This window comes from Corvus kubaryi, unplaced genomic scaffold, assembly GCF_017639235.1.
Source record: "Corvus kubaryi isolate FWS band 111438036 unplaced genomic scaffold, C.kubaryi_AGA036_p1.0 37322, whole genome shotgun sequence".
NCBI classification, from domain to species: Eukaryota; Metazoa; Chordata; class Aves; order Passeriformes; family Corvidae; genus Corvus; species Corvus kubaryi.
The window spans coordinates 6,307,309-6,334,368 of record NW_024581101.1 but is presented as its reverse complement, the minus strand read 5'-3'; the positions used below and the strand labels follow the sequence as shown (position 1 = coordinate 6,334,368).

Sequence of the window (27,060 nt, the reverse complement as noted above, 5' to 3'; positions counted from 1 at the left end):
TCTCTAGACTGAAATCAGTCTAGACTGGTTTCATCTTACCTTGTTCAGCTCTGGCACTGTTTGAACGTTGGCATGTGCCCCTCAGTACAACTGCCCAGCTTGAGATCAGTGTCCAGGCCCAGCTTGGCTGGGGCAGGAGCTCTCATTTGTGGGGCTGTTCCTGCTGGTAGAAGCAGAGTAAGGAGCAGCTGGTGGCAATACCTTCTGCAGAGACAGTGAAACTTTCCCGTATGCTCCACTACCATCCTCACACCTGAGCGAACCCAGCCCCTGCTGCCGCTGGGATTTCAGCACGCTGATGCAATGCGCTGGCATTTCTGAGTTTGCTTCATTTGCATTTAAACAATCAAGTGTTTTAATTAAAATGCATAAATGAATCATCCAGTAGAAGCCCTATCTCCCATGTTATTTATTTTTTATATTAAACCTTCAATTTGATGGATAAGCACTGCCATTGGTCATTTCTGCTAAAATGATCCCATCAGCAGTGAAATATTTGACAAATCTGATGTTAAATTTTTCATCTCTAGCTTTCAGCACTTGTGGTCCATTGAGATAAATAGTACAGCTCACACTTTTGATCTATTCTTTGAAGCTCTCTGGGACCAGCTCTCTGTTAAAGAGGGAGAGGCACAGGTCAGGGGATGGTTTGAGATCCAAACAGTGCACTCCTTATGGCTCTCGGACTTTGCCCAGCACACCTGCAGTGATGAGTGTCCTTTCCTTCTTCAGTGTGTTCCATCTGTGACAACTCTCGCTTCTTTCTCTACAGGGACAGAATTCGGGGGTTTGGCACTGATCTGGTGGTAAAACAGAAAGTAATGTGGACTTTGACCTAAGTGAAACCCATTTTATGATTTAAAAAAAAAAATTATTATTTTTACCCTGTAACAGTGGTACCTGCAGTGATCACAGAAGATCCTCCTCCTTCTGGAGCACACTACTTTGCAGCATGGCACTGCACATTTAACTCCAAGGAAAGTAATTTGTCCCAAGAACTGCATCCTACAGAGAATACAGCAGAAAACACTCTGCTGGTAGCTTCTCTCGGAGGATTACTGTAAAACTAAGCTAATAACAATGCAACATTCCTTCAAAAACTGAAATCTTGCTCACATGCTAAGAAGCTGTAAGAGTAACAGCATCATCTGGTGGCTTCTGCCACAAAGAATGGATTAATTGATTTTTTTTTTGTTGTTGTTCTACTTTCATTTAAATTCCTCATCTCTCAGGTGAGGCCAGGTCCTGAAGGAATGTGGGAGAGGAAAAACAGACGGAAAATGATAAAAATGAGAGAAGGTAATAATGAAATCCTCAGCTATACTGAAACATTAAACTGCATCTGAATATCTCAGATCTTTTTAAAAGGATTTTTTAAAGAACATTGAAAAACACCATGCTCATTGAAGTCAAGCTTCATTTACGGCAATGCCAGATGGGTTGGGATTTTCGAAGCATACATTAAGAGCAGGAACGACACTGCTAAAGGCCTTGAACCTTAGATAAGGATTGGTATAAACCTCCACAAAATCTTAAGACAATTCCTTTTCATCATTTCTTTTGTAAGTGCCAAATCAAATCCTTCCAACTCCTCCTGCACCTTCCTTTTGGAATTCCTGTTATTGATCCTCTTAACACTTGGAGAGGTGGTGTGTAAAAATGAGATGAACATGTATTAGTTTGCAAAAGGGTTTCCACTGTGCAGAAGTGGAATAATTATGAGGGTAAAACAGGCTAATCCACCACAGCTTACATTTGTGGTTAGTGCAGTACCAGAGGCTGAATGAGCCTGCCTGAGGTATTAAACCACCCCAACATCACCGGGCTGAAGTATTCCCAGAAATGTCCAAGGTCCCCCGGAAGAAGTTTCCCACAACCCAGATGAAGCACAAGGGCCATACTAGCCTAGGGAACTCAACGACTTCAGGATGAGTTGTTTCAAAAGCTTATTAACAAGGCAATAACATGAACATTTTTCCTTCTGGCTTTATTGGTGCGCAGTGTCTGTTTTGCAGTCATATAGTTTCTGTCCTATCCTTGGCAGTTGTCTTCTTTGTTGTATTCTTACAAAGAGAGAAATATCAAAACATTAATTTAAGCTGTCACAATGCAAAGGGCTGACAGTCATATAAAGAATTATCATTGTGGCAGAGAATGGAGACAAGTTAGTGAAGGAAAATTAAAGTGACTAGCTAAACAGAACCAAACTTCTTGAAAAATCTAGGATATTGCCATGACAATTCAAATAGCTCCAACTTTTTCTTTTTGTGTTTTTCAGCCCTTTCCTACACAGACTATTATCAATCTGATGGGGAAAAGAAAGAAAAAGAAATCACTTCATATGTATTCTAGTTTTAGTGAAATATGTATTTCAAAAGGGAAGATTCATCCTGTACCAGTTTGTGCAATAAGATAAATTGCAACTAACATCAATCATTGTAATTTTCCATAATTGTAGAAGTCAGACTGACCAAGATTACAGCCTGTCTAATCCTTCTTGCTAATGCATACAATATAGAAATGTTTCTTTGTCCTATCCAGGTCTCTTCTGGAAAACAAAAATAATTCCTTTTTTACCAAACAATAAGATTCCTACAGGTGGTGGCTCAGGGTATCAAATTGCTTTGTATACTCCTAAGAACGATTTTAATTAGTTTACAAATAAGAAAAGAAGGAGACTGGTGAAAAGAAGAAAATAACCACTCCTGTGTTCTGCTTTTTGACTGTAGCTCTTGGGGCATTTTACTCTGTCTCTGAAGACAGCAGGAGAATGAGACTCTCAGGGTGCACGTCCATGCCCAGCAAGCCAGACCGCTGCACTCTGACTCGCTTTCTCTGGGAAAGAAAATCAATGGACTCTTTTTCATAGGGCAAGTTTTCAGCAGGGAGAACAACACTTCTCTGTGCTCTGGCCTCTCATCATAAGCTGCCCTCCTCATAAGAGGAGGATGGCAGGAATTTAATGCAAAGAGTTGGTGAAAGTCCACATCCCACCTTGCACACAAGTGTCCGCTCCTTCCAGCGATGGCACCCGCGGTGTGAACTAAGGCAGTGCAGTGGCTAGCAGATCGGATTACTAATGAAGCAGGAGTCCACAAGATTGCTTTATACAGTCTAAATTCATAACTAATTCCCAAACACACAAGCAATCACTGAGTTTCCTCAGCTAGCACATCAAAACCTGAGCAGAACACCAAAGGCTGAGCAAATCAGTCTTCCCAAGGTGGATGAATGAGAGGCTTACATGAGTAATGCCAACGGGACAGAGGCACAAAACTCCCTGTGGATGTAAGGACATAAGATCCTTTCCACTTGTTCATCATCCTTACCTGTCCTTAAGCGCTGTAATCCTGGAATTAGGCAGGCAGGCTGTTTGGAAGCTCCACAGTAGGTTGTGTGTATTTGCAGCAGCAGCAGCCACTCAATTCAATCAACGCCAAGCCCAAGGTGCCAGCACTGCCTGCCGGAGCAGGCTGGCCAAGGCCTGGTGTGGCCCTGCAGGGCTGGACCCTCTGCACGGTGAAGCCACACCTAAAACATTGCAGAAAAAAAAAAACAGGGAAGGACTGCAACGCTATTATTCTCCAAATAAATCAGATGTACATTATGAGTTGGGAAAGCAGACAAGAAAACACTTAGAAATGTAATAAATGTGAATAGCTGCAGTTACACAAAACGTAGCTTCATACCTCTAATTGTATCAATTATTTTTTACGATTGTGATCTCAAAGATGTTAAGTCTTGCTAAGAAGATGTATTTGCAAATCACTTTGATTACCATGAATAGTGGGAATGTGTTTAAAAGCTTCTGCATATTCACTTTGGCCCTCTGATCCCCCTTTGCAGCATCCTGAATCAGCTGGCAGAACACTAGGCTCTTTAGACACCTACTTGAAGCATTCAGACAATCCTGGAATTATTTGGGCTACTCAAATGCAGAGCCTTTGTCTAAGCTGTCTTTTCACTGATCCCAGGGCTCTTATGACTGATTTTGATTTTCACATTTTTCTCTCTCTCTCATTTTTTAATCAGATATGTTTTACTGTGAGGAAGCATTTGACCATTTACTACTGTATTCTAAGAAATAAGCCTCCTACACCAAGCATTCAAGGTAATTTCATTTCTGCAATAGAAGGTATAATTGAAGAATCATATTTTCAATGTAAGATACTGTCTAAAACTAGGCCCTGGCATGAACCCTGGTCAACTATATACAATCCCCTTTAATATGGCCTTTGATAGCATTCATTTAGCACTCTAGTGCAAAGCCTTCAAAAGCGCATTGAATGAAATGAAGTTTCCAAAAGAACCGTAATAGTAACAGAAGTCTCTTTGAATTAATGGCAATCTTAAAATCTCCACTGCTTTGAAGCAGTGTATTAATCCACAATGAAAATGTTTACATAGCATTTAAAACTACAAACAGGATTAGCAAAGAACTTCCCAAGGACAAGGTGTATTCAGTTTGATTTTAAGAGTGAAAGGAAAGTAGGAGGGCTCAAATTAGATTGGGGGAATCCTACCCAAAACATATTTGGCCTTGGTCTTCAGCTAACATATGTACAGCCAGTCCACTCCCCCAATGGAGTGTGTGCTGTGTTTCCCCAGGAAAAGTTCTGCCCTTTATAATACACAGAGATTCTGGATCTAGAAAGGAACAAGCAAAAAGCTTCTGCAGGACAGAGAACAAAAGGCTGCCAAAAGAGAAGCGCCCGCCTCCTTGACTGCATGTCCATGAGGACCCTGGTCCTAACTGGAGAGAGTATTTCTCCTCGAGGTTTCACCTTCCTTTATTCCTCCTTCATGTTCTCTTTTGGGCTGAGTGGAGCTGCAGCACCAGATCTACTCTTACCATCACTGCTCACAGAGCTTCTGCAGTGCTCTGCAGGGTGAGTGAAGGACAAAGGCAGCCTGGAGTGGAGGTGAGCCTCAGGAAGATGAGACAATACCATCTACAAATTCTCTGTCTGAAAGGTGTGCCTTAGAAAGGCTCATCCTCACACAGCACAAAGTATTTCTAACCCTGGTCCAGTCTCTGGCTTTGTTTCTGCAGCAGGTCTGGGCTGCCCTGGTGCTCACTGGGCTGAGCATGAGGTGAAGCCTCCCCGCCCTCCCTGTCCTGCTCCTCACTTTTAAACCTGCCCATCTGCACACACATCTCAGCACCTGCGCCAGGGGACCCTGTTTCTAAAAGTGAATTTAGAATGAGATGAACAGGGATTGTTTTGGGAGCAAAGAGCAAATCTCTATGAAGCCTTAAAACCTGTTCTTAGAAGACTTTGATTGCTCCAGGGTGTATATGCCCACATGTATGTACTTCTGCAGCAAAAAAGTGCAGCAAAGATGATTAAACACGAGAGGAAAAAAGTGATTAGAAAGACTAGCATTGTTTAGTTTACCAAACACAAGGGTAAAAGATGATATAACAGAAGCAGAGAGAAGGGGCTATTTATTCTGTTTTCTCTGAAGCACAAATATGCATGGAAAGGTGAAGGAAAAATGCTGAAAACATCCGTGAAGTGTATAATCAACCCTGCAACTCCTTGCTGCAGGATATTAGGCAAATTTCTCAGAAATATTTCTAAATGTGTTTGATGTGACAAATAATAAGCCCCAGTTCCTGAGGTGAAGGAAAAGCAAAAACAAACCATCTCCCCAAAGTGGAAGGACGCTTAGTCCCTGTCCTTGTGCTAGAGATGGAATTTTTGTCTCCAGAGGGATGGCATTATTTATTTATCAAGCGCATGATATGGAAGCGCTCGTTTCCTTCAAGAAGGAGGTTCTGTAGAAGGCAATTAAAAGGGTCAGCAAATGCAGCTGTATGAAGCCATTGCTTCAGATTTCTCCCAGAATACATGAACTTAGTAATGGTGAAGTGGCTCAGGTTTACTGATTTTGTTCTCAGCTGGTTATTTTCCCCAAAGATCATCAACAACAGCTCGGTAACAGTCAAGGCTGCAAACGAAAATGGAATTAAACATATCCACGTCCTTGGAAAGTTCTTGTTTCCACACCCTTACATACTCTAAACAAATATTTTTGCTGTGGATACCACCTATTTTGGGTATAAAAGGGAAACTGCTGTACCTCCAATGTTACTCCAAGTTAGCAGCAGTGGAACTGGAGTTTTAGTGGTGCCCATACCTGGGGCGGTGGTGGGAGCACCCAGGAGGGCGCAGGTCCAAGGCAGCCTGGGCTGCGCTGCTGCCGCTGGGTCGGGGAAGGTGCTGCCATGGACAGAATTAGTACCTGCTTAAAATGTACGTGGAGAACAAACTGTCTTTTTAAAAAAGAATTTTAAATGCTACTTCTGGCTTATGAATAGTTTTCTTGCAACTGTCAGGCCATCTGCTTGGAGAGGGGTCTGTGCAGTCATGAAAGGGATCTTAAAATATACTCTCCTCATAAACATCTTTTGTTTGGAAAATCCACATGCATCACATAATGCAGTAAATGGCAGCACAGGCTGAAGTGAAGCATTCTTAAATGCCGAGGATGCAACCTTGGATACAGCCCGCCCTGTCTCCCCCCCTGCCCCCCATTAATAAGCCTGCTTTAAGTGCACCCTCAGACATATTCTCGTACAGCCTCAGATTGGCAGCACCCACCTGCTGGGAAACATGCTAAGAGAACTTCCTTGGGTACATCCAAAATACCAAACTGGCTTGTGGGCAGAAAAGAAACAGGCTCCTGCATAGCAGCTCTCTGAGAGATTACATCATTCTCACAGCCAGTTTCTGCCTACACTGCACCACCTTCTGTGGGGTGTGTGTGTGGAAAAAAACCCCAGCATACATTCGTGTGCACACAATCAAAAAGGCCAAATTAGGGCCTAGCTCTAGCATTTCCTCACTTTCACGAGCTTAGGTTTTCAGAGCTGCTTGGTATGAATGTATACAATACATACATATGCACACAAGCATTTATTTGGTTTGCATGCTTAGAATATGAAATTGTGTGTATGAGTATGTGTTATGCTTTCTTTACTTTTTTTCTTTCCTGTTTATTTTCATCGCTCTTTGGTCATTTTTTGTTTACCCGCTTTTTGTAATTCTAATGTAAGTTCAAATACGCAAAATGCTAATTTTCTTTTACATAAAAATGTAATAAAACTTTCTGGCTTTCTTTATAAACAAATTTCAGCAGGAAGGTTGATGGGATGCTGTATACCAAGTAAAGAAGAAATACTGTTTAATTATCTTCCATATAAAATCCAATAAAACGTTCTGGCTTTTCTTATTTTTCTGTACTGGGGATTAACATCAGCGTCTTTGTGATGAGAAATCTGCATTCATGGCTCCTCTATTTAGATTTAAATAGGAATTATAGTTCTTGGCAAAAAAGGATCTGTCAAATATCACAGCATTTGTGGCAGGTGGTCACTGCATTGCTTAGTGCAGACACTGCCTGCTTAACCATAGCCTGAAGTAAACATCAAAAGTCAATTATTCTCTTTGTAAATATTTTATTTATATTTTGGAGGCTCACAAACATCTTTTCAGTGCTTGGCTGAGGCCTTCCTCCACGGATCATAATCCTACTGAACCTGCATTTGGATGGTTGAGAATGTGCTTAGCAATGCAGGGGCACCAGCATAGCTACCAGCATATACTGAGTTTCATAACCCAATTCTCTGCCTGGAAACCTTTAATGACTTGGCTGGGTTGAAGTGGACAGAGCTGAAACTTGTCATGGTTGTTACCCATAGCAGCTGCCAATTAGTACGACAACCATGTATTATTTTGCCTTTCCTCAGTTAAAATGTATTTTGAATATAAATACTGCAAAAGAAAAAAACCAACCCATGCAGGGTCTAATTCCTTGGATTTAATGCTTTGGGGGTGGGAAAGCAGGAGGTCTGGTTCAATAGCCAGATGAGCATGTGCAGAGCAGCCCTGCAGTGGGAACCTGGATGCACACTGAGTAGCAAATATGGAACAAGAGCTGACCTCTGAGGGTCAAATGCCTTGAAGAAATGTCTTGTTGCAGGCTGAACCTACTAAAACAAAGTGACAGTATCTGGCAAGTTACGCATACATGGCAGAATCTCTCCCAAAACCACATGGTGCAGAAAACGTCTGAAGATGCTGCTACACATTTTAGATCCTTATTTGAACTCTGTCTGAACCCTTTGGGCCATTAACTAATCAGATCATCTCATTTAAACAATGTTATAAAAATAATCAAGTACTTCTGCCTACATAAATATACTTTGAATATATTTACCTTAAAGAAATAGGATTTTCTTGGGTATTTACTCCTGACAGTTGGGGAACAGAAGGAGCACAAAATGTTAAGGAGGAGCAGAATTCTCTGAGATGGGGCTGTGGGTAATTTTCCCTGTAAGCCTGTTTGGTGGCAAGTTAATTGACTCCTACATTACCCAAGCTGCAATGTACTAAAGCACTGGGTGCTCGTTTTCCTGCACTATTTGCCTGGCAAAGGCCATCTGTTCTATCCCATCCATCCACAGGCACAGCCTCTATTGTTGTAACAGGATTCACATACACGTGGATCAAGGCAAGCATGTGCCTCTGTTTTGATCCCTGGAAAATGGATTTTTCGTTTTCTTTGTTTCTTTGTGCTCACCCAGTAATAATACTTGTCATCTGAGAATTCATATTGATCTTGTCATTGCCTTAAAATTGGATGACAATTACTATCTTTGTCAAAATTCGATCTGATGAAATGGCTCCAATTAGGAAGGAAAAAGAAGGAATCCATCACAGCAGGGAACACTGCATTTGGCTTTAGAGTAGGGAAGCTTGTCTTAAAAGAAAACTGAGAAGAAAATGGGAACAAGCATGACAGAGGTTAGGATGCCGGCCTCAAAATCCACAGAAATTAGGTATACATGTGAAATGAGCAACCATTTAATTTTTGCAGTCCATATCTGTCTGCAGTTGAAGCTCCTCTGACAATAAATGCCAGTAACTGTTGTTTTCACTTTCTGATCTGGTCAGACACACAGTGGCAGTTGGCACCAGGCTTCCTACATTTTCAAATCCAGTTCTGATTACCAGTATAATTATAATACATTATCAGGAGTAGATTTGCTGAAGTTCATAAAATGATAACAGCATAAATTACATCATTTTTCCAGATACTGATCTCACCTTGAAACTAAAGAGGTAGTGAAAGAGTTGAAAACAAAAGAGCAAGTGCACTTCCATTGCTACAGATGTTGGCACTAAAGCAAACAACTTATCCATGCTAATTGCAAATAAAATTGCTCTAATTACAGATTTTTTGTTTATAAAACAGCCCTAAAAATTAGTGTGTGCATTTGTGTGTGTGTAGCGGTGGGGGTATCCCTTTCCAAAACAAAGATGTTTGTTTCATATTGAGTTGATGTTTTGTCTGACTGAAAAAGCCCTGCCAGTGCTTTGTTTCTGAGCAAGAATGAAGGGTCAGGTTCACCTGTAATTCTGGGTTTTACCTGCGAGCTGGAAGATGGATGCTGGTGCTCAGCTCGACCTGAAGGACTGGAAGCCTCCACCCACCGCGCAGAATGATCTCAGCTCCAGGCTGTTCTTGCATGGATTTCTCTGAATCAGCCCAGTAACTCTTCACAAACAAATGTGTGTTTGGATTTGTACAGGCACGTGAGCTTCTGAACTGGGGACTGCACTGTTCACCTCCCTGGAACATCACATTTCCCCAACTACATGGAAGAACTCCTCAAGACACTGAGAGAACCCAACCAAGCACACCAGGCCTTTAGCAGGTGGTGACTTTCCAGGCTAAAAAAGTGGGATTCGTGTGATGCAGAGATGAGTCACCACACCTCACCCAGCAGCAGGCTCTGCTGAAGGAGGTGGGCGAGCTGGTGCTCTTCTAGCAATCTGGGTAGACAGAATTTCCCTTTCCCCAAATCCTTCTCCCCCCGCCTCTGTTTTCATTAGCTAAACATACTTACTGACTCTGACCTACATTTGAAACAGTTCCAGAATGCAACAGAACTGTGTTTCTGGGGAATTTGATATTTGCTAAAAATTTTAATCCAACCCATTTAAAAATGTTATATGTTAACTGAGCAAACACAGCAATCAGAAAAGTATACAAACCCCAAGCAATTGTCCTGGACTTGTTTACAGCACACTGCTATTAATGAGCATCTGGGATGAGTATGGGATCTCGTACTATGGATCTCATGATCTGTACAATAATGGCTGATTTTAATTGACTTTTGCTTCATATAGCAAATCCCAACTGGAGAAGTTCCAGGATGCTGCTAGTGAAGAACTGTGGGCGGGTGCATGTTTTGAAGTGATGGTAAACATTGTGACATATACTGTGTGTGCCACATATTCTCATATGCACATTTTGACTTTTGTTGCCTTGGCTTTCACACAGCATTTCTAACATAGACATTCCTATTTGCCAGTTTGAGTGGAAATCTGTTAATATGTGAACACTGCTCGCCAGCATGCACCACCATGGCTGGACTCAGCTCCTCTCCTCTCCTCTCCCACGAGCGCCCAGCCCCGCGCTCACGGGGGCTCGCGGCACCGCGGCGTCTGTGCCACAGGACTGGCAGGGCTGTGCCAGGGAGGAGTGCTGAGAGCTGCCATGGGAAACCACAGCTTTGGGAACGTGGAGCTCAGCTCAGGATGATCCACTGATTTCCCATGTAAGTCACAGCACCGAGAAGGCCTCGCTCTTTTACTGCTGCGAGTTCTGTTTTCCTTTCAGGAGCTGCTGGTAGCTAATGCCAAGTTTGGCCAAGCTGTTTTAGCACTTGGAGTACTGTGGGTATTAAAATACCTCTAAAGGTCTGGGACTGTGAGCCAGATTACCTGTATGATGTATTTTAGTGATTAGCCAACCCTTCTGCTTGAACTGAAATTTGTCCTGAATCCACATCAGCTCTTTGGGAACCTGAACTCAGCCAAGATTTGCACAGGTTTTTTAATCTGACACATTAAGAAGTCCCTGCTACATATCCCATCCTGCCTGGCTGCAATACCGTGGCCAATATTAGACTAACAATTTGGGTTTAGGCCCTTTCTACAAAAACATTTGCATCACACAGAGCAAAGCTGTAAGGTATTTATAGGCACTGGAGCTATGTGTATCCTCTCCCTGGCAATAAGGTGCCCTGAGCACAGGGAAGGTGCTCTGTTGCTGTCCACACCCCTGCCCATTTCTCCAGAGATGTGACACCACTGCAGCAGCTCCTCCACTTTAGCCCTGAAATATTTTATTTGAAAAAGGAAGGAAAAAAGTAAGATTTAAAAAAAAGAGATACATTTTCCTCAGTGCAGCAGAACCACTTCTCACAGAGCCCACCTGGTTGTCAGACAAGACTCATGCGAGAGAGATTTGCATGTGCGAGGAAACCAGTGTGAAGTAGCTGCTCGAATCTCCTCTGCTGCACACAATGGAATAAATGCTGGTGAATGGGTGCTGCTGCGAGGTAATACTTCCACACAGCCAGTTCTAGAGTTATCCAGCACACTGCCTTGCCAGGAGCCTTCTCTGTATTGCAGGAAGCCATCTGTGATGGCAGCTAACGCGGGCAGGGAGCGGGATTCCCACCAAGGCACCGTGGGCAGCGCTCCCCTGCAGCACCCGCTGCCAGCAGCAGCAGCAGCAGCAGCAGCAGCAGCAGCAGCAGCATCATCTCTCCAGGCTGGGGAAGGCCCTGCCTGCCCAGCCCCAGAACCACCCCAAATCAATGCTGTGCCTCTCACCTGCTGTTCCCACGCTGGGTCCATACAATCTCCATGCCTTGCTCCATGGCAAGGAGCTCCATGGCAGGAGTTGCCGCAGTGGTGGTGGGAGGGGTGATGGATCATTGGGAACACGTTATCTAAAGCCCTGTTTTCGGTCCTTTTAACATAAAATGCTGATTGTTTTCATTGATCTCTGCTGCTTCTGGTTTTATTTTTTTTCCTCTATCTTCAAGTCTCTATCTCAGGTCTCTTCCTCTGCCTAACTATTCATTTGCTGCTGAATAATCATGTGTCTGTGTTTCTGGGAGTTTCCTGTTTTGTCCATCTTTCCATTCTATTGGCCATATGTCTTTTTCTCGGTAGATTTTTCCTTATTGTGCAGTGGCATGTGGCTATCTGCTAATGCCAATATTACTCCCTGAGAATTCTTTTTCCTTGCATCATCAAGGATTTAAGTGGAAAGCCTTCAGCACAGTGCAAATTTCACTCCTGAGAAAATCCATCTTTTGAGGTAGCTGATTTTAATTAAAGAATACTCTCTCTCCCTCTCTCTCTCTCTCTCTCTGGATTATACTTTAATTTCAGTTTCTATCACAACATTAGATACTTCTTAGATAAAATGTATTTTTGTCTCTTTTCATCCGTGATTATCTGTAGTTCTTAGACACTTGAGGTCAGCAGCTGGTCCCCAGTTGATGTAGTTCAGGAATAATTCTATTCAAAGGAATTAATTCAGAACAAAATTGGTTTTAAGTTCAAAATCAGGCAAAATGTTCATAATATTTCACCCTTATTACATATGTGAGAGCAAAACTCTCAGAAATATCAGTAATAGCAATCGTGGTAATAAACAATAATCTCTGAAGTGTGTAACACCTTCCACCTGAGCATTTTAGACATGAATGCTTTACGCTACTGTCGTATGAAGAAATGCCATTATCCTAATTTTACACAAGGGGAAAAGAGGTGACAGGAATCTAAGAAAGCAGCTGAAAGTCTCATAGCAAGAACTGAGCCTCCACCTCCTGATCTCCTGTTCCTAACACGCTAAGCGCAGAGGGAATCTGTTCCCAAGGGATATCAAACTGAGGTCTTGAGAGTTAATAGTTATGAAAGAATCAACACTCTTCAAGCACAGGTACAGTTTGAGTTTCTGCCTCCATCATTTTGCCAAATTAAGACTGAAATATTATCGACATCATAACTTCAATTGTTTATGCATGATAAATTTGCACAGTTAAACAATTTCCAGATTTCTCACAGAAATGGATGAATGTAATCCTGGGCAAGGGAGAGCCTTGCTGCAGATTTAAAGCTTTACTGCTGCAAAGGAAGCTGGAGTAAAACCCTGCCACTTCTGAAGCCAACGTCAAAACTTCCTATTATGGCAGAAGCGGGATTTTGGCCAAGGTCCCCACGGCCATGAGGACTCCTCCACACCCAATCAGGGCTTCTGCATGTGGAACAGTAAGATACGGGTGTGCATGTACATATGTGCATGAATGTGTGACAGAATGCAGGCAGATGCATATAAACCCACACAGAAATGATGGGATGAGATGAGTTCAGGCTGGCAAGATGGGGTTGTTCTATTTTCTGTGTGCTGAATGACACACAGCAAGTTGTTAAGTCATTGCACCAGCCATTACAGATTTTTCCCCCTTCCTTTTGTCTGCTTTTTCCTTGTTTTAATGCTCCCTCCAGCCTATGCACAAGGCAGATATGTATCTCTGCTTAGTCATGCATTTCTGTGCTGAACAGAATTAAAGAAAAAAATATGTATGTAGGATAAATGTAGGAATAAAATGTGCTCTGGCAAAGTGCTTTAAACTGCCTTTCTGCCAGTAAGCCATTAATTTGTGCTTCTTTGTTTTCTCCAAGCTCAGAATAATTCCCATCTGCCTTGACTCACTATCTAGCTCAGAAAGGAAGAGGTCCTTTTTTGAGCATGGGTGAAACAGGAAACTTTATGCATAAATGAAGAATGAAGCTTGGAATTCTGGTGTTTCTACCACTGGGACCTAAAATAACTTGAGGTCCTGCTCTTTTAATTAATTTCATTATGATGAGCCTGCCTCTCCTGTTCTTGTATTTTTTCCCAGCTTTTGTGTTCCTGGTCTGCCTGCAAAACATATGTATTCCCCTTCTTCCTTCCTGCTGAAGCTGAAGATGCAATCACATCTTTGAACCATCTGGTTTTTAATTTATTATTCTCCCCCATTGCATTGATGGGCTCTCTCGTTTTTCTGTCAGGGTAACAAGTTGGCTCCTGTTTATCTAAGATATGTTAACACGCTGTTCCTCTTCTGGGCACTCGCTCGGTCTATTGTATCTCCTGAAATTAAACACCGGGGACTTTTCAATATTATTTTCTTCATCAGAACAGAGAATACCCCCTACCTTTACAGCCTCTCTTCCTCCTTTTGTTGTTCCAGTGAACATTTTATGACTCTTGCTAAATTTAGGTTAATATCTTATTTTTCTGTCCTCTCCACATCATTCCCAGGATGATTCACTGGAGCCTGCCTCGACATATTCCTGTGTGAGGAACCTGGTGAGGAACCCACTCATGTGAGGCCACAGAACCTTCAGGATTCCCCAAAGGAGGCACAGGAATCCCTGCAGAGCTCCTGGTGTGTCCCCACAGGGCAGGACACAAGATTTGGGAAAATCCTTCCATGGGTTGGTTCTCTCACCCACAAAATGAGCAGCTTGGAGCAGTGGGGCCCCTCACAGAGCCATGGGCAGCTCCTGTCCCTGCCAGGGGCTGGCAGCCCCGAGCTGTGACAGGGAGCTGTGCATTCCCAGGATGGCTGGGAAGTTCCAGGTAATCACAGCATGGAGAATAATGTGGATTTATATTTGTTACTTTACTTTTCTATGGTACCTCCCAAGAGCCTTCTGAGGCATTCCATTCTTTAATAAGCTGAAAGTGCTCCAAGATTTTTCTAATGGAAATGATATAGGAGCACACAATGTTATTATTAAAACCTCTCCCTTTTTCTCTAGGAACTGCTAAAATACATTTACAGTTTATATCCTTTTTGGTGAGCATTAAAGTTTCTAATTTAAAATAATAAAGCCTGGTTTGCTCACTTTCTTTCCCTTCTATTTCAAAAATATAAAAACCTGACAGTTTTCTAACTATTCTTATTTTGCTGAGTGATTTTTGGATTTCAATAAAAGTAACACTGTGGTTACAACACTTCGTGAGATAAGCAAAGAGATTTTTTTTACAGCACAATTATGGAAATTTCAAAGAATCTTATAAATATCCTGCTATTTGCATATATGAGATAAGCATATTTTAGTAATGGTTATGACAGGCTAGCAAGGAAAATGTGTGGGACAGCCATCCAGCAAATACATGCAAACATGAGGGGGTGTCTGTGCACTTCCCCAGTGAAAGCCATGCTCAGTGGGCGCAGGATCCCCGGGAACACGTGGAGCTCCCCAAGGAAGGGACCACCCCTACCCTGTGACTCAGTTTCCCCGTGCAGGTGCAGGACCAGCACTATGTCCTTAACGCCACAGGGCAGGTCAGTCAGCCCAGTGGTGAGGCAGGAGTTGATAGCCCCGCTCTGGGTTTTGCTTGCCCTTAGCAGGGTGCAAAGGCTGGGGCTCGCCAGGCCCTGGGGGCAGCGGGGCTCGGTGCTGGGGACACGGGGACCCCCGAGCAGCCGCTGCCTCCCTCTGCCACAGCCCTCACACCTCGGGGACAAGGAGCCTCTCCCAGGCAGGTCACCTCTGCCAGACAGAGGTGACCAACACAGCCCCCAGTGCTCCTGAAAAACCAGCTGAGGCTTCAACACACACCCAGCCACATCTCCACTGAACCTCCCTGAGAATGGAGCCAGAGCTGCTTTCTGAACTGAACAGTGCTTTTCTTCTGTTGTTTGCCTTTGTATTTTTAAGTTGGAAATTGCTCCTCTGGTTATGCCTCAGAGCTGCTGGGAAGCTCCTAGAATTAGTGTGGCAATTTTCTCAGTCCTTTGTGGAAAAGGAGGAGTCCACATCGAAAAAAATGCACTGGCATTCCAGCTGCATAAATAGCATAAATCACTGTCAAACAAAAAGACAATTTAGCTAAAAGAAACCCCAAACAAACAACCCCCTCCACACACACTTCTGTGTCCCCATTAGAACCACAGGTTTCCATTCTGTAGATCTCCCAGCCATCTGCTTGGCCCTTGAAAGAGTCCTTGAGAAACCAAAAAATGAAAACCACTTACTTTCCGAAAACTAATCTTGGCTTCCCGGTGCCTGGCTTTCAGGGGAGTTCCACTCGAGGCTTGATTTCTGTAAGTGCAGATACTCAGTATGTCCTGAACAATTAGATGCCTTTGAGGATGTTGAAAGCTAGACATAAAAAAACCAAATCAATCCAGAGTCTTGTTTGACAACTGACACTACTTCTAATGCAGGAAAAAAAAAAAAATCCAACCACTAAATAAAACAGTAATTAAAAACCCCCCAGAAAGCTCAAAACTTAAAACCTACCAAATTGTTCCTTGACTCTTTAGGTTTTAAACCATACATTTTTTTCTACACATTTTTCTTTAGCCTGCCTAGAAAAAGTTACAGAGGTACAGATCCATCTTTTTTCTTCTCTGCTGAGGCAGATGACCTTTTTCCAGAAGCCAAAGTCCCCTGGCTTGTGCAGCACAGCCAGGGACCTTCAGGAGGTTCACTGAGGGGTGGTAATGGTTTTCTCCTGGTCCCTGGTGGCTGCAAATCCTTCTTCCTTGCCAAAAATTTGGGCAGAGATGGGCTGAGAGCATTACCCAGAGCCTACAGGTTCTCTGAGGCCCATTGACTCAGCCTCTGGGCAGGAAAGGAGTTATGGCACGAGGAGTCTGACTGAAGCAGGAGCGGGGCTGGAGCTGCCCAAACTGCAGGCAGTTCTGCTATAACTTGTTCCCGAGCTCTCACAGGAGTCTGTCCCTTCTGTAAGGGAGACAGGAAGGATTACAGGCAACCGCTGCCTCCCAAGCACCTGATATTCACAAGAAAAATAGAAGAGCAGGGGAAGGGGCAGTTTTGCCTCGTCAGCTAATGATCCTTGACTCTCTTACTTTGTGTTTTTGGTAGCAAACAGAAAGAGGTCACACATGGAACTGTGGAAGTGTGAGGTGTCTTTATTAAATATATCAATGGAGTTTATTAAATGGAACAAGCAGTACGGGGTAGTGTGAGCTAGCGCTGGATGGGCTCGGGGTCACGCCGGCCTCCTGCCTCGGTGTCACCGGCGCTGGATTAATGCTATGAGCTCACAGCGTGGGCCTGATTAGAAGGCCGGGTCCCAGTTGGTTTTACCTCTGCCCTCTGCCCAGGCTTTGTTTGCAGCGTGAGCAGGGAGCTTTTCAGCTCATCACCCAGGCCACGCACCGAGGGCTTCCCCGTCCGGCAGGAGCTGCAGTCCTGATCTCCTATCGTCCGTTGATTGTTTGGGCTCTGGAAGAGTCTTCCTTTTTGAAGATCTTTTTCTTTATTTTTTTTAATCTTCCCCCCCACCCCTTTTCTTCTCATTTTCAACTTGCACCGGGAGGGCAGAACAGAAGAGGCTGCTCAAAGACGTTTTTAGCTTGCTTCCTCTCAAGACATCCTAGCTCATGGCAGAAGAAACAAGTTCCTCTGAGAGGAAAAAGACCCTCCACCATAACAAGGCAGTTTTCCCCTTCAGAGCTGCTGGATTGCTTGGGCAGGCTGGGGAGGGCCGAAGATGGAGAAACAAAGAGCAGCGCAGGCTGCCGTGAGGGGTGAGGGAGGATGTGGTGTGATCCGGAGGAAGGCAGGAGGGAGGAAGGGATTTAGCATGATGGTGATGGCTGTGTGATTAGAGGTGACAGGAACAATAGTGCATGGCTGTGTCTACACTGCTTGTTAGACACACGCCGGCCTCTCAGGAAAGGGGGAACGCAATACTTTTAAATTAAAGTGGATGGGACTGTGCAATGGAAGGAAGAGAAAAGGAAATAAAACATAAGGACTTTCAAGCTGTTGGATGAGCTAGTGTTTTTCTTCCAGCCACAGGAAAGCATGACTGGCTCTGGGAAAGTGAGGCTGATGCAGCTTTAAGCCATCCTTGTACATATCCAGTCGTGGATGACCGGGGAACTCAGACACATCGGGGATGCCGGCCAGAGAGCTCCACCTCCAGCCCAAGCTACTGCCCAGTACTGCTTTTACCCCACTGACCATCTGCCCTGCCCACAGAAAGTGCTTTGCTCTGACAGAGAGGGTGCAACCCAATGAGAAGATGTGGGTATCTCAGGGAGCATCCCTGACAGCTCTAAGTGTGAAACACAGGCAACACCACACTGCATGCAGACTGTGCACGCATCGTGGGCGGAACAGAAAGACCCCAACACCACCCAGCCCTGTTCCCAGCTTCAGCAACACTGATGCACAACACAGCTGGAAGAGCAATTCTTACCCACCACAGCAGATCCCTGTTTCTGTGCTGATCCAGGTCTGGTGATGGTTAACACTCACTCCTTTCTGTCATCTGAAAAGTAAAGACATCTTTCCTTATGGCTTAGTGCTTTTCTGCTTTCCAAAGCTTTGGCTGTGATTGATGAAGGTGCCTGACATTGTCAGAACTCACTTGAACTAATAAACAATGGAAATGCCTTTATTTGTGCTAGTGCCAGATCCATCCCACTCGCAGCCCAAGGTGCGCTCTTTCCTGGGAGCCCATGATATACTACCTGAGCCCCTACTCACCATTCTTCATGTTGATTATTTACCATTTTCTACCTTTTATCTATTCTATGAACATTTTGCCCTAATTGCTCAGCTATTTGTTGATTATCCTGCTGCAGTCGTTTGTCAGATCCTGTTATTCATTAATCTGTGAGACCCTTCGGTTGCTATTCATCTGATAAGGAAGTTTTTACCATCAGTCCTCTCAGAATCATATCTCACTTCATGTCAAGGTCTTAAGAGGAATAGAATCATGGCTGACTGCAGTTGTTTGTGGAGTCATTTAGATGGGAACACCACATCCTAGTTTTTGCCAGTCACCTGTACTAACTTCCTTAAAGCTTCCTTTAGAAGCTAAATTCTTCATATCCTGAGGTTTGTGGGCATTCTGCTCTGTGCAGATGCTGCTTTGTAACTAGATAGGGGAAAAACTTGTTCAGCAAAATGAAATCCTTCCTCCTCGTTTGCTCAGTCCAGGGGGAAGCACAGCTGACAATGCCTATGGGATTGCTGCCACTTGTACTGAGCGAGGTGAGCCCTGCCCCGCTGCTCCTGCTCCTCTCCGCACGCACTGGAGCACATCCTGTGCCAGCCTCACTCTACACCAGCCCGACCCACCTGTAAAGCAGATTTCTGGCTTATGCGGATGTACTTTGACAGAGGCAATTAAACCTGCACGGGCCACTGCACACCAGGAGGCTGCAGTACCTGACTCCTCTTCAGCAGCCTCCACCACTGGAGCACAGAGCTGCTCGTGCCTCGTGTCCCGTTCCAGTCTCACTCTCCCAGTCACGTCAGCGGCTGCGCTGCCACCCAGAGCTCGATAGGCACCATCCTGTGCTGTATTGAACACCTGGAATTTCAAGGAAGCATGACTAGGGTGTTGTGCCACTGGCCTTCCTCCAACAAGACAAGCCAATTTTTCTGATTTCCAGAGTAAATATACTCATTCCTTTTGACAAGGAGTTGCAGTGTCAGTAAGATTTGAGATGCACAGACAATAGCCTGGAACACGGTATCTTTCTTTTTGTGCCAAATTGGCACTTTTTTCCCTGCCTGACAGAGGCAAACCATGCATGAGGAGGCTTCCTGGGTCCAGACAGCCCAGCACTGCAGCTTGGGCTAGGCTGGCTTCAGCTTGACTGAGCTGCCTGCTTGCCTGCACCTTGCTCTCATTGCCTGGTTTTCTCTAAAAGCTTAGCTGGAGGATGACTCACTTCAGTGAACATCAGAATAAAATCCTGCATACAATTAAATGTGCCGTACAGTGCTCTTAGCTAGGCAGAGCAGTGGGGCTGGGCAGCTTTGGAATTAATTCCACACTCTGTTTATCAGGAGCCTGGCCTTCAATACCTCGCATTGCTCCTAAATATTTTACCTCTTGTTGCACTAATTGAACCTTTTGTCTGTTGACTTTCAATCCTTCCTCCTGGATTGCAGCCAAATCTTCCAGTCTGCTGACACTCTTGTTCCCCAGAATCTACCCAATTCAGGTGTGAGCCACATCTGATGTCACACACCTCCTGGACCTGCAGGCTAATTTCTCCCACATTTAGGTGATGTGTATGTGACAGATCACAGGAGCTTGTGAAATCCTTGAGGAACTCAACTGAAATATTTTTTTTTTCCCTCCTGAACTGTAAACCCCAAAATTTTACCGATGTTTCTCTGTTAAAGGGCTAAAGAAAAATGCATTTGCTAGATCTATGGCCAAAAACCACTTAGCTCCTTGTACTACTGCAGCCGTAATTTCTGGCATTTTAACAAGAAGAGGTGATGTTTGCAGAGTTACAGCATTTAAAGCTCTGAAATCCGCAGTCAGATGCATCTTTCTTTTTCCCTTTAATACCAGCCACACAGGGGAATTACACACACTGGGTCATTGCACTGGCACTCCTTGATCCACCAGCCTTTTTGGGCTCGCTTGGGTACTTACATCGCTTCTGCAGTCTTGGATCAAGCCCTGCTATTAAAGCAAAGGCATTAATCTTCCCATACTCCAACTTATCTCAAGCTTATACTTGCAGAAAGGTAACTGACCCTCATCCCAAGCTGTTCTGACTATTTCAGGAGCCTTAACAGGAAAACATCATTTTGTAGGTAAGGTAATTATGAGTCTTTCTATTTCTGTATTATCCTTGCACAGTTAAATCTAAACTAACCTATTTTGTTTAAGGAACAGGCTGCTGAAAAGCCCATTTTTTATCCTACACGTGATGCTGAATACAAAAACGCTCAGGCACACTCTCCAGTAGGCAGTCTGCACTGGGGTGTGTGTGGGGCAGAGCTGAGACACTCCCTACACCACGGGAGACCCCTGTACGCTTGTGTCTGTTGGGGCACCTTACGGGCACCCTCACTCTTGCAAAATAGTAATTTCAATAGTCACTGAGGCACCAGAATCTAATAACAGCTTGGGCTCCCAGTAGCTTGTTTTTCATTGCTGTGGTACACTTCTGCCAATTTATGCATTAAGACACTAATGGGTTTTATATTCCATCCAGCCAGATCTTCTCCCAGGCTCTAGTTCCCTCAAACCCTATTTCATGTCTACTTCAAATGCCATTTCCAGCATTTATCCAGTCCAGACAGGATACCCTCTGCCTTCCTGCAGGCAGAGAGCCACAAACTGTAGGACAGTCAAGGGCCCTCTCCTCCTCCATAGCTTTGGGTTTGTTTGTCCTTTAGACCCTGAGCAGTGAAAGGAATTATTACTGGTACAAATTGTTTTGCCTAAGAACTTCTAAGTTCCTTTTCTTTCCACAGAATCCTTCCAGTCCTCCTGGCACATCCTTCCACCCCTGCCTCTAATTTATGTTAGTAGCATTCCCAGGTCCTATAGTCATGACTAACATCCAGCAGTACAGTTGCAAATCCCAGTTCATTATCCCCCAGCAACAGTGCAGCACATACACCAGAAGCCATTTTCTAGGAATGCAGTCCTTCATCTGTTTTTCTTTTTTTTTTTTGGTGGCTTTTTCCAGCTTAGGCTCCAAACCAGATCAAATCCCCAACACTCATCGCAACCACCATAGGCTGGCCTCTCTCACCACTTCTGGAGCTCAGTGTCAGGCAGAGCACAGAGAGTGTGCAGTCAGCCAGCTTTACCTCCAGCTTTTAGCAGAACTGGTCTAACTGGGATGTTCACCTAAAGCCACAATCTGCTCAACACAAATATCCCTATCTGAAGTCCCCATTCCATGGTGAAAGCTCAGCCTTCAGTGGTAACCAGCTCCAGTTAACTGAGTCTCTCAGTGATCTCTCTGTCCCACCGGTCCCTGTCTCCCTGAACTAACAGCATCCTTCACCATGGGGGATCCTCCTTGCCTGTATCCTTATCATGCAAAGGAGCATGGGGGTCCAGGGTGTGCTCTGGGTGAAACAGGACCATTCCAAACATCTCCAGCCCAGTCACCAGGATCACTGCTCCTCCTCCTGTTTGTACTGCAGTCAATATATCCAGTCCAGCTGACAACCTCTGTTTATTTTTCTTACTTGCTTTCTCACTGGAGTCTCAGAATTCAAGTGTTCTTGTCCACTCTATGTGGCAATGATTTGATTTCTGTTCCTGCCCACTCAGCCTCTCACAGCCTCGCTCTCCTGGACCTGACTGCTGGGTTACCACCAATCTGCCACTGGTGAAATGCACCCTGGTGATGCATTCAGACACCCCCTTTCCCACCAGTGCAGAGCAGAATAAAAATGGCTTGGCTGACAGCTCTTTTACTAAAGGAAACTGGAGAAGCTGACAAGTGCTAGTGCTGCCTTTGCACCAGGCAATTTTGGGGCATTTTTATGAGCATTAAGGTACTCAAATGCCATAGTCAAGACCAAGCGTGCCAGTGGTGAGTCCTGTTCAGATCCCTGGATGGTAGGTGGCATCTTCTGGCTACTGAGGAGGATTGTTCATGCTCTATTACAGCCTTGGTTTTTTCCTCATATTGCCTGGTTTCAAAGGCAAACACTCCTGGTCTGCCAGTCCAAGCCCTTTTTTCTAGGGCCAACTTTGCGAATATAAGAATGTCATGACACTAAGTGCCACTAAATGATCATTCTGTGAAACAGGTCCCAGTTCCCAACAGTTTTCCAACCTACTCGCTTCAGACCTACCCAGTTTCTTCGAGCTGGCAAGAGACTGATTGTGTGACTAAACACGCACAAAGCACTGCAGCCAACATCACTCTCTGTGCCACGACCCTTCTCACGAATGATGTCCTCACCTTAACCCTTCCTTGCCCATCCAGGCTGCACAGCTCCTTCACAGACATGCTGTTGACCATGTGAAGCACACAGAAAATAGATCTTCCTGCCCTTCCCTGGCACAGCCCAGGGATCACACTGCCCATCCCTGCCTGTCAGCCAGGGGCTGGCGGCTGAGCTATCACACAGAGGAGCAGCTGCCTGTGAGGGTTTGCCCTCCCCGTGGAGTTACCTTGCAGTTTGGGGGTCCCTGATGGCACCGCTCCCTCTGCAAGCCGGCATGGGGAAGTCGTGATCTCCCGCGCTACACTGTGGCAGCGACGCCGCATGTACAGTGAAGGACTCTGTGATGTGTGGTGCTATAAAAGCTGAAAACCTCCATCATTGCCTTTTATATATAATTGAAAACACAATAATTGACTGCAGTGTCAACTGGAGAAGGCAGCAGCCCCTTGGAAGCACATGCAGGCGTCCGCGCGCACTGCCGCCCGCCGCCAGCCAGCCGCTGCTGCATGACTTGTCTTAATAGAAGGCTTAAAATAAATCAGAATTATTTCCAGATTAGAGGGGAAAAAAATCCTGTGAAGATGCTTCAGTCAAGCACAAAGAACACAAAGAGAGCAGTCTCTTTGCCAGTCAGCACAGCATTTGCTTTCCTCTGGTCGTTTGCTCTCCTGATCTCCTCCTGTTCCCACAAATGGGCTTCATCTTTTCTCTGCCTGAGACAGGTGAACATACAACATTGTAAAGCTGCTGCATCCACGCTGGTGTGTCTGTGAGCAAGTTATGAGTCTCCCAGACTTTCCCTTTTAATTTTGTTGACAGAGGTCTCAGCCAAACTCACCAAATCAACGTGGTTCCCTTCTGAACTCGGTTTCAGCAATGGAGAATACCCACTCACAGCCACAGTATCCAAGATGATAAACTCTGCTCCTCCTGGCATCGCCTGTCCGAGTCCTAACCCTACAGAGCCCTTCAGCTGTGCCCATGCCACATGGCAGAGTTCACAGCAGGGCTCAGGAGTACCTGGGAGCGCTGTTTGCATCTGTGCCAGCTCAAGGGTCCCGAAGGCCTGCATCACAGGGAGCTGCTGCCCCGCCTCTGTCTGATGCTCTGAATGCTGCTGCCATGCCAGAGCAGTGGGAAAAGGTTTCTCTTCTCCAGTGGGGGGGAACCCACTGCAGGCAATTCATTGATTTCAGTGCTGAAGTACGTGGGGATCTTGCACAACTTCCATGGAGCTTCTGCTGGAGGACAAAGCCTGGAAGATCTGCTGTGTGGCACAGCACAGGAGGAACAGGGCTTTGAGGGAGATGGGAAGGGGGAGGGAAGCAGGACAAGGGCTGAAAGAAAAGCAAAACCCCCTCCCAGAATGCCACCAACACCCTCCAATTCAGTTGTTTACACTGGGAGAATATTTCAGTTTTGACTGCTCAAGTGTGTTGTTTTGTTTACCTCAGGGACTTTTAGGGAAAATTATGGAAACAGGCCAGTTTACCTCACTCTCCTTTTTAGACAGTTTCACTTTCAGCTTCCTCTGCACAAACAACATGCTACAATTTGGGGGCTGCAAAGGCTGCAGGGAAATATTGATTTCCTCACAATAACACTAAAATAGTTCGACCCAACATTTTCTGAAGGCTTTTACAGAACATACATTTTGAGGGACAAGTTTGGCTTGACAGACTTCTTTTAAAGAGCCCTGCTTTTCTTGTGGCCACCTTAAAACCATTCTTTACTACTTTATATTACAGATAGACAGTTGTGGATGCTAGACATTTCTCAGGTAAATCCCTCTAAAGTTACGGATTATCTGGCAACGTGAAAACCTGTGTTGTAATGCAAGAAAAATTCCAATTATTCAGCTAATTAAAAAAGACTTAATTATAATATAGAATAATTAATTTCTTTTGATACTTACAACTCAGACACTCCCTTGTATACCTCAGGGGCCCAGAAGTCTTAGCGAATGCAACAATGGGAATTGCTTCTCAGAACAGCCAGCTTTCTCTGAGGCTTTTCTCAGCTTGGCACTAGTTCTGTATATGAGAGTAGGGACTGATGGCCAATATTATAGCTGGAGATCCCTGAGCCATCAGATCTCAAATGCAGAAGGTCAGATGCCACCTCTACTATCAAAAGCGTTCCAAAAAAAGACACCAAAGTACCCTGAACTACGATCCTCCTCCTGCACTGTGTGAAGTGCAGCTCATCTCATCTCGCCATCACAGCCCCAGCCCAGCCCCCTGTGGAGTACCACTGGACTAGGAACTCCAGAGCCAGTCTCTCTTCAAACTCCTCCATCCCATGGTTTCATCGCAGACTCCCACTCTCCTCCTGCCCTGTGAAACTGCTCTGTGTCCTCCTGCCAGCTGCCACTCCGGGGGCAGAGCTGCTCCTCCACCATCACTGGAGCTTGAGAGTGCAGGGCCCTGGGGGTCACAGCTAAACCCCGCAGAGAGGAGTGGCTCAGATGGACACGAAGGTCAGGAGACGCCAAGATACAAAAGAGGCTGATGCCTCCACTCAGATCCATCACAGTGACCTTTTCCTCATTTTATGCCACTTGCCTCAACTACAGAGCCCTCCCTAATCAGTTTAATTGGAGGAAACAGATCTCGGCTTCTGTCCTCCCATCTCATTTAGTCCAGGGAGCTGGTGGTGACTGCTGTTGCCAGCAGCTCCCCTTAGCCAGGAAAGAGTCCGTGAAGGATGGGGACTCTGTTTGCATGCGGGTCCCCACATGTGGAGTGTCAATTGAGGGGGAAGCAGACACCCTAAACACAGCTGCCAAATACTGAATACGCTCATGTTACAGACCTGGAGAGGAAAGTGTGGGAGGAGGCAGTGCAGGGCCTCTGGGTCTGCCAGGACAGGAGGTGTTTCTTGGGACATTTGCATTTTTCCAAAGTTAGCTAAGAGAAAGGACTTGGTGTGGGGAAGGCCTGCAAATGATTGCTGTGAGATCACTATCACCTGACAGACCCCTCCAGCATTCAATACACCTTCATTCAATACACCTGATGTGTTCTCCCTTTCCAGGTCCAAGCACCAGTGGAACGGAAAGCAGCCACTGGGAAGTGTGGTGTGCCCAGGGAGGGCCTGCTGACATGCAGCCAGTACATCCTGAAGGTTTGTGCTATGCTGACTCTGTTCTCCCAGAAAGCATTTGAGAGGAGAGACTTCTGAGGGCCTTGGGGGCTCTCAGGTACAGCATCTTAGCCTGGGATCTGTGACAGCCCAGCAGCACCTCTACCTCTGTGTATGTCTTAGCACATCACATAATGGGATCTTTCCCCATCCCTTCACCCTCTTGGACATTTCTGGAGATGAAGGCAGGACAATAACACATCACACAGCCAGGCACACTGATGGACACTCAGTGGAGCAGACAGTTAGTGCTACTCATAAAGAAGGACATGTTTGCCCCATTTCTGCTCCTGCTGGAGCACTAAATCCCAGTGAAAGCAATTGTGCCATCGTATTTCTCGCTCAAGGCTCTAAATCTCCTCTCCACCCCTCCATGTGGCACAGATAAGAGCTGCATTTACATCCCTTCGGTCACACCCTGCTGCACAGGAAGGTAAAGCCACTTTGTGCAGGTTTGTTAGCAATGCAAGACCCTTTCCCACAAAGGTAAATTTCTTTCTGCCATCTTTGATGGCAAAATAGGAAAAGGAAAATTCAATTATATTTCAATCCCTAATAAAATTCACTTATCTTTCATCTTTTTCTATTTTTAAATTATACCTGCATTTGCTACTTTTACAGGATCTTCTCCCTCTTATTATTCAGTAAAACGTGTGTGCATCCTCACTCATCTCCTCCTCTGTGAAGAATTAGAAAGAATTAATAAGCTGGGATATTTGAATAAAATCCTTTTTATTTCATGGCCTGATTTTACTTCCATAAACTCTGCATTTATAGCAGCCTCATAAATTACCAACGTATACAGAAAATAAATACTCCTTGTCTCTCCTACTAAGCCTGCAGACTTAGCAAACAGATCTCTCAAAATCACAGGAAAAGGAAAGGATATTTTCTTTTCAACTCATTCAACTGGAAATACAATTTTGAGAAAAGCAAAGCAGTGTTTCCCTTTCACTGTTTCCATTTCATTTGGGCTGATAAATGCCTCTGGGACACAGCATTTCTGGTTTCACCTCTTCTCAGCTGTCTGTCTTTCTCTGTTTCCTTCTCTTTCTCTCTCCCTCACCCCTGCTTTTGCTACTGGCCTGAAAAACAAGAGGCACTTGGCATCTGCAGAGTGGTGGCTGTCACTGCTGGTACGTGACCTTCTGTCCACGGCAGGGCTGGTTTCCTTCAGAGCAGCACTGGGCAGGCTGGGAAGGGGCTGAGCTCTTCACTGCTGACACGAACCAAAGGATGTTCCAGAAGGTGTCAAAGTCCCACGGTTCAGTGGGCACCAGATGTGAATGATGGGACTTCATTGCAAACAGCCCCATCCAATAAAAGC

The 27,060-nt window shown here is 45.0% G+C and overlaps 2 long non-coding RNA genes across 2 annotated transcripts in view; one reads left to right on the top strand and one right to left on the bottom strand.

Moving 5' to 3' along the window:
* Positions 1 to 7,239, top strand: part of LOC121665283 — a 38,399-nt gene extending 31,160 nt beyond the window's left edge. The window contains exon 5 of the long non-coding RNA XR_006016315.1: positions 19 to 7,239. This is a non-coding gene — a long non-coding RNA (uncharacterized LOC121665283). The remainder of the gene's footprint in view (positions 1 to 18) is intronic.
* LOC121665285 lies at positions 3,447 to 18,513 on the bottom strand. The gene is made up of 3 exons (XR_006016316.1): positions 18,115 to 18,513; positions 15,911 to 16,037; positions 3,447 to 3,531 (listed from the first exon to the last, which is right to left on the bottom strand). It is a non-coding gene; the product is annotated as an uncharacterized LOC121665285 (long non-coding RNA).
* Between the last annotated feature and the right edge of the window lie 8,547 nt (positions 18,514 to 27,060).